This window comes from Mustela nivalis, assembly GCF_964662115.1.
Source record: "Mustela nivalis genome assembly, chromosome: 8".
NCBI classification, from domain to species: Eukaryota; Metazoa; Chordata; class Mammalia; order Carnivora; family Mustelidae; genus Mustela; species Mustela nivalis.
Window position 1 is genome coordinate 97,039,727 of NC_139027.1, and position 9,523 is coordinate 97,049,249.

Below are 9,523 nucleotides of genomic sequence, written 5' to 3' on the forward strand. Positions count from 1 at the left end.
GTTGATCCTGGTTTGTGTAAGACAAAAATTAGGTTTCTTTATAACCATGCTCTACTTCATAAGATAAACAAATAATGAATCAAGTATGTAGGGGATGTAGGAATTGAATTTTTCCAAAACATATTATGAATGCCCAGTATGAAGTCCTTTGCCTGGGTTGGACTCCCACAGTCCTATACTAAGGGGAGAAGGTTGTTGGATGTGGGACATAGTATTCCAGAGCTGCATTAATTTTCTAAGAGCTCTTTTAATCCTCTTATGGTCAAGATGCTCTCTTCTGAAGCTGTTGTGTTGTGGGATATCTCTCTCCTTCCCAGCCTGGGATCTTGATGCTGCCAGAGCCACCAGAGTGTTGCTCTTTGTCTAGCTCCCAATATTGTCCTCATCAACTCATCCAAATCCTGAAGCTTCTGCAAATCAGTGGTGTTCTTTTTTGCAGTTACTTTGCATTTTCTCTGACTTATCCAAGTTAACAACTATCAACAGAGGGATTGTGACATGAATATTAATGGATTAGTAGAGATGGATATGAGGGTTGAACAGAGAGAATGATGGAATGGAGACTCAACATTCTAGTGCCTGCCATCTTGTGGGGAATTATGTTCATGCCATGATGCTTCCCTGTGAAAGCACGTAACTATGTGGCATCAGAAAACATCACTCAGGTAATGAGGACCCTCTCAAAGTGTTGCTCAACCCTGAGAGTAGCACAGAAGATGCAATCACTCTTACTGTACAGAGATGTAGATTCAGAAATGAAAGGATTTGTAGAAGTTTGCTCTGCTCACCCATACTTCCTTGTCAGAAGTCACAATGAAACCCTCCACATCCCCACTGTAATATTCCACACCCTCCTTACCATGACTAGGCACCCAGCTTGAACACCCAGTCTCACACCCAACCTAGCTCACCTAGTGTCTTCATCCTTCAACATGTTCTGTCTCAGCAAATCCAAAGGACTCCCAAGGGAGCACCCACCTGTGTGTCCCAACTCCCCCAAACCACAAATGTTCCAGACAATAATAAACACTTTCCACCTAAAATGAGCACCTTATCCTTCTCTTCCCATTCTCCCTTAGCCAAATGGCACCAACACTCTCCCAGTGCCTGACCCAGAAGACTGGGGGTCTTCTTTCCTCCCTTGTCCCTGCAAACCCCCTGCCAAATCTTGTTTTCACTTTAAACTTGTTCAATCCACTCTTTCCCCTGTAACCCAGCATCAACTCTCATCTATACAATCTTGAACATCATAGATCATTTCTTGGCTTGTTGGAGGCTACGGCATGGTTGGAGTCGAGGACCAAACCAGGCCCTGACTTGTGTCTCCTTCAAAGTCCGGACACCTTGACAAGGTTGAGGAAAGTTGAGTGCACTGAGAAAGGGTCTGTGCTATGTGTCATGTGCTCCCCTACGTGACTTCCCACACACACTCCCTACAGTAGGAAACAATGTGGCCAGGGTCCTGAAATCTTAGTTAGTCCTTGTTGTTCTGTACCTACCATAACCCACTCCCTGGTTGATTGTCTTGCTAATGGCTTTAGCCAAAACTACCTGGCATCACGAGGTTTGCTTGTAGTAAATGTAAACTTGTGGTCATCTGACTATGTACTGATGCAATGCTCCTCCTATTCTGGCCTGCCTTATAAATGATTGTGAGATGTGGAATAAAATTGGCACTGTTGGACATCATCTTCATTGTCCCTCCTGTGCCCATCTCTTTGTCTCTTAATTTCTTTTCACCATCCTCTTAGCCCTCACGGTTTTCCTGGTGGATTTGTCGTGCTGGCCACGACAAGTGGCGCCCGAACAGGGACCGTGAGACGTTTCAAGGGAGCACGCGGGTACAAGTAAGTGTACGAATTTCGGTAAGAGAAGACGGAGTCGGCGGGCGACAGCAGGAGTAAAATAATATGGGACAGTCTCTTCCTGTGCAACAGGAGGATCTTTTTGTTATGGCATTGCAGGCCCTAAAGCAGAAGGGGTCTAAGTTCTCAGTAAATCAGTATTTGAACTAAGTTAAGTTTGTTGGATTAATTAGGATACACATGTTTTTTGAGTTAACAGTAGTAAATGTGAAACTTTAGAGTTTTTTACTTAAAGTCAAATAAGCTCATGTTAAAATCTGTTAAAATCTGTGTTAAAACCTGTTGGGTTAAAATCTGTTAGCAAAGAGATGACTAAACTGATGGTTAATTGTCTGTCTCAAAGTTTTAATGGGTAATTGTTAAAGTAGCTTTCAAAGTCTTTGCTAACCTGAAACTTTAATTCAAATGGGATAAAATGCTTGAGCAGTCGCCGGAACATCACTGCCGGCGTGACAAGAAGGAGCAGGGTTGAAGGATAGGAGGATGAAGAAAGGGAATGTGGGGAACAGGAGGGACACAGGCGAACGTGTCAAGCAAGTGCCAAAGTTTATTTTGCAGAGTTCTGATTTATACCACACAGTAAGGGAATCACCTCCTGTACATCTGGTGCTAGCTTCTAATTTGGCCTGAGAATAGCTGGCCATGCAGAGATATCAGACAGCCTTGACCTTCGTGGTTTGGGCACCTAGGCCATAACTCAATATTCACAAAACACAGGAGCCTTATTAGCTTAGTTTTGAGACAGCAGCTGCAATGGCAACAAGCCAAACCTCACAATGTTCTCAAAACAATCACCAGGGAGACACGGTGGCACTCTAGCTCACCACCTGTGAAGGCCCTCAGTGGAAGAGGTTCCCAAGAACTGTTGCTTGATTGGGTTAACCCCTTCTAGGCACGAGACCCCCAACACTGGAACTAGGTTTGTGCTTTTGAAATCTGTTGGTAAAGATCTTTTGTGCTTAACTGAATTCTGTTGTAACAGCCCCGGGGCCACTGTCTGAGCTAGACCCATTCATAAAGAATGGAAGGGGAGACTGATCACCTCCCATTAGCCAGGGATACCCAAAGGGGAGGGTGTCCATCCTGTTTGAATCTGAAGAGTGCCTGACTGTGTGAATGTGTCTGTATGGCTCCATCTCTTCAGCTACAGAGTCTGAGTGGGCTGCACCTGAGTCTTGTGGGGCATCATATGGCATAACGGTCATCTACTCCATGTAGTAGACTGGTCTGGGGTTTATAAGGACAGACCTTAGCTAAGACACTCCTAAGTTCCCGCGAGGGATGCAAGCAGGACAGCATCTAAAACATCCCCCTCCCTTTTGTCTGTGACATCATTTACGATGGGAGGGAAACCCAGAAAACTGTCTTAGGAAGAAAAAGGAAAGACACTGGTATAGAAAGGCTGTTGGAAATGAGAAAGCAACCCTGTATGTAGGAAAGTAGGAGATATGTAAGAAAGATTTAAGGAATGGGAAAATACATTTTCTTGAGGATAAGAGAAGGTAATCTTGTCCTAAATGAGATGGTTGTATGGAAAGAAATGGCTTGGGACAGAACCTGAATGCAAAGCAAGTTGTAGAAGGTTTGTGAAGGGAAATCTTTAGAAAAGGAATTTTAGCTATGGTCAAGACAGACTAAGATTGAAATAAATGGGCTTTACAGGTATATTGGTGTAAGACTGAAATTCTGTTTTAAAGGGCAAAGTTTTCTGAGATTAATTGATCTGCTGTTATGAAAATGTAAATGTTTTCTCTTTGCCTGCCCAGAGTTGTAAATGAGGTCTATTTGACTCAAGACTTTTCCTTGATAGGATAATCTTGTGTTGCATTTGGGTTACTGCGCTAAAGGAAAGTGAAATGGGAGATGTTTGGGACAAATACAGGTCTTTGATAAGTTAAAATCCTGGGAACTGAAATGGGTAAGAATTTCCAGAAGTAAAAGCTGCATTTGGAGTAAACCAGAATTAGTAATATGGGACTAGATGAACTGAAGGATTTGAAAGGAAGAATCTGAATTAGTGGGAATAGTGGAAATAGACGCTGAGGACTATGGGTCATGCTTGCAGGGGACGAGAGCTCTCTTACAGACTCTGCAGGAAAAGGGTATAAGGTGTCAGCAATGAAAGCACAGCTTGGTCAGAGCCATGCCACTTATTTAGGCTTTGATCTCCAAGAGGGAGTTTCTTGGGATGGTGGGCTACTGCAGGCTGTGGATACTGCCTTTGCAGAGATGGCGCAACCTCTCTACAAACTGGCCAGAAGAGGATATATTGGCATTTATAAATCTTCTCATTTGGGTCATGAATCTTTTCGAGCATTTTATGCCACTAAGTCTGTACAGAGAGCTGAATTAAAAGCAGTACATTTAGCCTTGGAAAAATTTCCTGAACCATGTAACTTATACAGTGATTGCCATTATGTAGTACATGCTATTCCGTTGTTACTAACTGCTTATATTCTTACTAATGATGACGCACTTTTTCATCTCTTTACGAGTATTCAATGTTTACTGCAAAAAAGAGCTAATCCTATTTATATCGCTCATATTCGAGCACATACTAACTTGCCTGGATCTTTAACTGAAGGCAGTGCTATTTGCAGATGCGTTAACTCACATACAATTGGTGTTAACCACTAAGTTTGGGCAAGCCGCTCAAAGTCATGCTCGTTTTCATCAAAATGCAGTGGCTTTACATAAACAATTTTGGATAACTAGAGAAGAAGCTCGACAAATAGTTAAGAGCAGCTCCACTTGCCCTATTCATCATCCCCAACCAACTTACGCTGTGAATCCTCGAGGCTTAATGCCTAATCATTTGTGGCAAATGGATGTAGCTATTTTTCCCTCTTTTGGAAGACTTAAGTATCTCCATGTTTCTATTGATACCTTTTCTGGATTTTTACATGCTACGGCACACTATGGGGAATGCTTTACTGATGTTCAAAATCATTTGCTTTCAGCATTTGCCACTTTGGGCACCCCAAAAGCAATAAAGATGGATAATGAGACTGCCTATACATCTCAAGCTTCTCAAACCTTTTGTGCCGTTTTAGACATAGCACACTCTACAGGCATCCCATATAATTCTTAGGGTCAAGCCATTGTTGAACGCGCAAATAGTACTCTTAAATCCTATCTTAAAAAATTAAAAGAGGGGGAGATACTACAGGGAAAAGTAAAATACTCTCCTCATATGCATTTAATTTTAACTCTATATATTAAAATTTTTTGTATGTAGATGATGACCGGTCGGACAGTGCCTGATCGATTCTGGCATCCTGATTTTTCTCCACTTCCATATGCCCAGTGGAAAGATCCCTTGACCGGAGTATGGAAGGGTCCTGACCCTGTCCTCCGAAGAGGAGGTTTTGTTTGTGTTTTTCCACAGGATGAGGACACCCTATGACGCTGGCTTCCAGAAAGGTGGTGCTGAATCCTTGGGTCTCCAACAGAGCTTGGCTCGCCTCACGTTAAAGGGCCAGAACAGACAAAGAAGACGTCTCTCCCCTTACAGCCAGAGGGATGCTTCATGCAGAACTCTGGAGCAACTCTGGTTGCTGCCCTGGGACCAATCAGAGTGCAAATAGCCAGGAGTGGTTGTACTGCCACAAAAGACTATAATCTGACTTTGTGGGCCTGTGTTCCTAGATCTTTTTTACTGTTAGTGGGCTCGGGATCAATAGTTCTCACCTCTTTCCAAGGGGGACATCTATTGTATAATATCCATTGTGACCATTGTGTGTTCTTTCGCAATCTGTACAAACTGCCACATCTGTGAATTCTCTAGCCCAAAATATCTCTCATGCTTTGGCTACTCAAGAACATAGAGACCAAAAATTTTAAGCTGGTTGGAAGGATTGGAAGAAGCAGTAGAATTTTGGGGGGGACAATTACCGGTGTTAAGAACTCAAATGTCTTTAATATGTCATGGAGGATTTCAACATATTTATGTCACTCCCTTGAAAGCCTTGAACTATTCTTGGGATGCTGTTAAACATCATTTGCAAGGAATATGGTTTCATAGTAATGTAAGTCTAGATCTCACAGAGTTGCAAAAGGAAATTGCTAATATAGGACATTCACAACTAGATGTACAAAATCCTGCTACTATAGTATCTCAGATTTTGGATGGATTACACAGGTTTAATCCTGGAAATACAATGAAATATTTCTTTCAGATTTTTATCATTATATTCACTATCTTGGCTATATTGATTATAGGATGGGGAGTTTCCTTGTTTCGTATAGGACAACAAGGACTGCATACTCAGGCACAAATTCATATGCTTGCTTTATTTAAAAAAGAAGGGGGAGATGTTGGAGGCTATGGCATGACTGGAGTCGAGGACCAAACCAGGCCCTGACTTGTGTCTCCTTCAAAGTCCGAACACCTTGACAAGGTTGAGGAAAGTTGAGTGCACTGAGAAAGGGTCTGTGCTATGTGTCATGTGCTCCCCTACGTGACTTCCCACACACACTCCCTACAGTAGGAAACAATGTGGCCAGGGTCCTGAAATCTTAGTTAGTCCTTGTTGTTCTGTACCTACCATAACCCACTCCCTGGTTGATTGTCTTGCTAATGGCTTTAGCCAAAACTACCTGGCATCACGAGGTTTGCTTGTAGTAAATGTAAACTTGTTATAGAAACTTGTGGTCATCTGACTATGTACTGATGCAATGCTCCTCCTATTCTGGCCTGCCTTATAAATGATTGTGAGATGTGGAATAAAATTGGCACTGTTGGACATCATCTTCATTGTCCCTCCTGTCCCCATCTCTTTGTCTCTTAATTTCTTTTCACCATCCTCTTAGCCCTCACAGTTTTCCTGGTCGATTCGTTGCGGTGGCCGCAACATTGGCTTGTCTTTAATCTTAAACATTCTCAAAACTGCAGCAAAAATGACCCACTAAGATACAAATCCACATGTTTTGATTTGTTAATGTTTATATTTTAATGAAAGTATAGTTAACACACAATGTTATATAGTTTCAGGCATACAACATAGTAATTCAACAATTCTACATGTTGTACAGTGTTCATCATGATGAGCGTAGTCTCTCTCTGTCACCATACAATGTTATTACAATTTTACTGATAGTACTTTCTATATCATACTTTTTATCCCTGTGACTTATGTATTTTATAATTGAAAGTTTGTACCTCTTAATCCCCTTCACATATTTCTCCTACCCCCCCATGCATTAGCCTTTCTTCTGGCAACACCAGTTTGTTCTTTATAAGTCTTTCCATTTTTTGTTTATTTCTTCTTAATATTATTAAAATATCCATATTAGCCACAGCAATCTGCAGATTCAATGCAATCCCTATCAAAATAGTATTTTTTTAACAAGAGTAGAACAAGTAATCTTAAAATCTGTATGAGTCACAAAAGACCCTGAATAGCCAAAGCAATCTTGAGAGAGAACAAAGCTGATGGTATCATGATCTCATATTTCAAACTATGCTACAAATCTATATTTATCAAAACAGAGTGGTACTGGCACAAAAATAGACTCATAGACCAATGGAGTAGAATAGAGAGCCCCAAAACATATCCACACTTATATGACCAATCACTTTTTTTTTTAAGATTTTACTTATTTACTTGAATGAGTGAGAGAGAGAGAGAGAGAGAACGAGAGGGAGGAGGGGCAGTGGGAGAGAGAAGCCCCCAGTAGGGGGCTGGGACACGATCCCAAGACCTAGAGATCATGACATGAGCCAAAGGCAGATCCTTAGCAGACCGAGCCACCCAGGCACCCCAACCAATCACTTTTGAACCATATAAACCCAATCTTGTACCATATAAAGCACACTCTTGTGAAGTATGCAAATCTTTCAATTCTTGCTGCAGCCCTTTCAAGATTTCTCTCCCACTGGCCCCATCACCTCACCCAGACCTGATCTCCTGAGATGGTCCCCTTCTGCCCAAGAGCCCCCAGGTGTCAGCACAGGCTGACTCTGCCCATGCCATCTGCGGTAGACCATCAGGGTCTACTGCACCTGGGGCCAGCATTGGGGTTATTACCTGCTGTAGCATAGAAAGACCTTGCACCTCCCAGTCAGAGGGTGCCAGGAGGAGCCTATGACCAGGGCAGGGCTAGTGTTGTATGACCTGAAAGGGGTCAATAAAGCAGGATCTGAACTGGATCCTGCCTGAAGATGAGATCACTCCATGATTGAGTCTCTAATGATCTTTGTCCAAGGGGTGGGAAGATGGAGCAGGACTTGAGCTAGAATAGGTAGAGCAGCAGCAGTCACTCCTCTGGAAGGGGGAGGCATGTGTGGTCCCACCTGTGCTTTGTGCAGCATTCCTATTTTTGTCTACTCTCAGACACAATGGTGGGGGCCTTGGTTTTTCTTGCTCCCCCATGGCTGCTGAATGGCCTATCCTGATGTTGGTTTCTATGAAACAGTTTAGCACCAGGCCAGCTGTTATCTGATAGCTTTCCAGAGCCACTTTCTTTTTCTCAACTCCTTGATTTTCACCTTCTTCGTTGCTTTTGGCACTTTGAAATTTTCCTTATTTCTGAACAAGCTTGATTTTGCATGAAGAGGATGTTTCTTAGATTGTGTTCAACATTCTTGGGTGTATTATAGTTCAAGAGGGTCTCAGGTTATCTAGCCTATGTTTGAGAATGGAAGTCTGCCTTCTCCTTACATGGTGGAGCTCAGAGCTACAGCTTCACTGGGGTAACTGGGAGTCATGTTCTGCACACCTGAGAGCTAGCGTTTCCCCTGAGAACTCACATGCATGCCATTTCTCTCTTTTCCCACATTTTCAACATCGCTACCACTGCTAATCTAGATCAGAGAAGCTATTGGTATATTATTTTCTATTACAATGGTTGTTTTTTGTTTTGTTTTTAATATCTTGGTTTCAATAGTTAAGTTAGAAATTTGCATAAATTTACTGTGGTGTATTGCAGGTTATAAATGGCCCCACTTCATTCCATTTTTATTTACATGTTGATTTCCAATGTATGTACTTATCTTCTTAATGAACAATAAAATAAAAAAGTGTAAGTTATTGTCAAGAATAATAAAATACACTAATAAATACCATTGGGAAGCAATGGCATATTTAAGAGAATATATAATCAACTACTGAGTGAAGAGGATTTGTCATGAAAAAAATACTCCTGTTTTAGAGAATCACAAAATCAGAATTTAAAAGAAATTAAGAAGAAGCTGCAGAGAAAGGGGCTGAAGTGAATTAAAGATAAATCAAAGAATGCTCATTGCACGTGTTTATTTTCTTACAAATAAGGTAGCTGGGAGAAACAGATGAGGCTAAAGCAGGCAGAGAAACTGAAGAGTGGGTGTCAAGGAAAAAAAGGTTTCTATAATTTGCCCCCAAAAACTTCCCATTTAAAAGGAACACATTTTCTCCAGGCTTTTTCTTTTGGACATCTAGGGACATAAATGATAAAGGCCTTATTTTAAATGTTTTTCTAAGTCATAAAACAATCACCTGTCCCGGGAGCCTGGGACGTGGGGTAGATCTGTAGCCATGAGGGGCCTGCCAATGTTTTTGGATGGCACAGGATGCAGGGGAAGTGTCAGCACCAGGGAACTGCATATTTAATGAAATGTTTCCAGAGATAATGACTCAGCTTTCAAGTCTTTAGGCCATTGGTGACGTTAATCACTGTAA

At 41.8% G+C, this 9,523-nt stretch overlaps 1 long non-coding RNA gene across 1 annotated transcript; it reads left to right on the top strand.

The window, feature by feature from the left end:
- The first annotated feature begins 1,672 nt into the window (after nt 1–1,672).
- Nucleotides 1,673–6,639, top strand: LOC309871403. The gene is made up of 2 exons (XR_014315258.1): nt 1,673–1,847; nt 5,104–6,639. It is a non-coding gene; the product is annotated as an uncharacterized lncRNA (long non-coding RNA).
- Nucleotides 6,640–9,523: the final 2,884 nt, after the last annotated feature.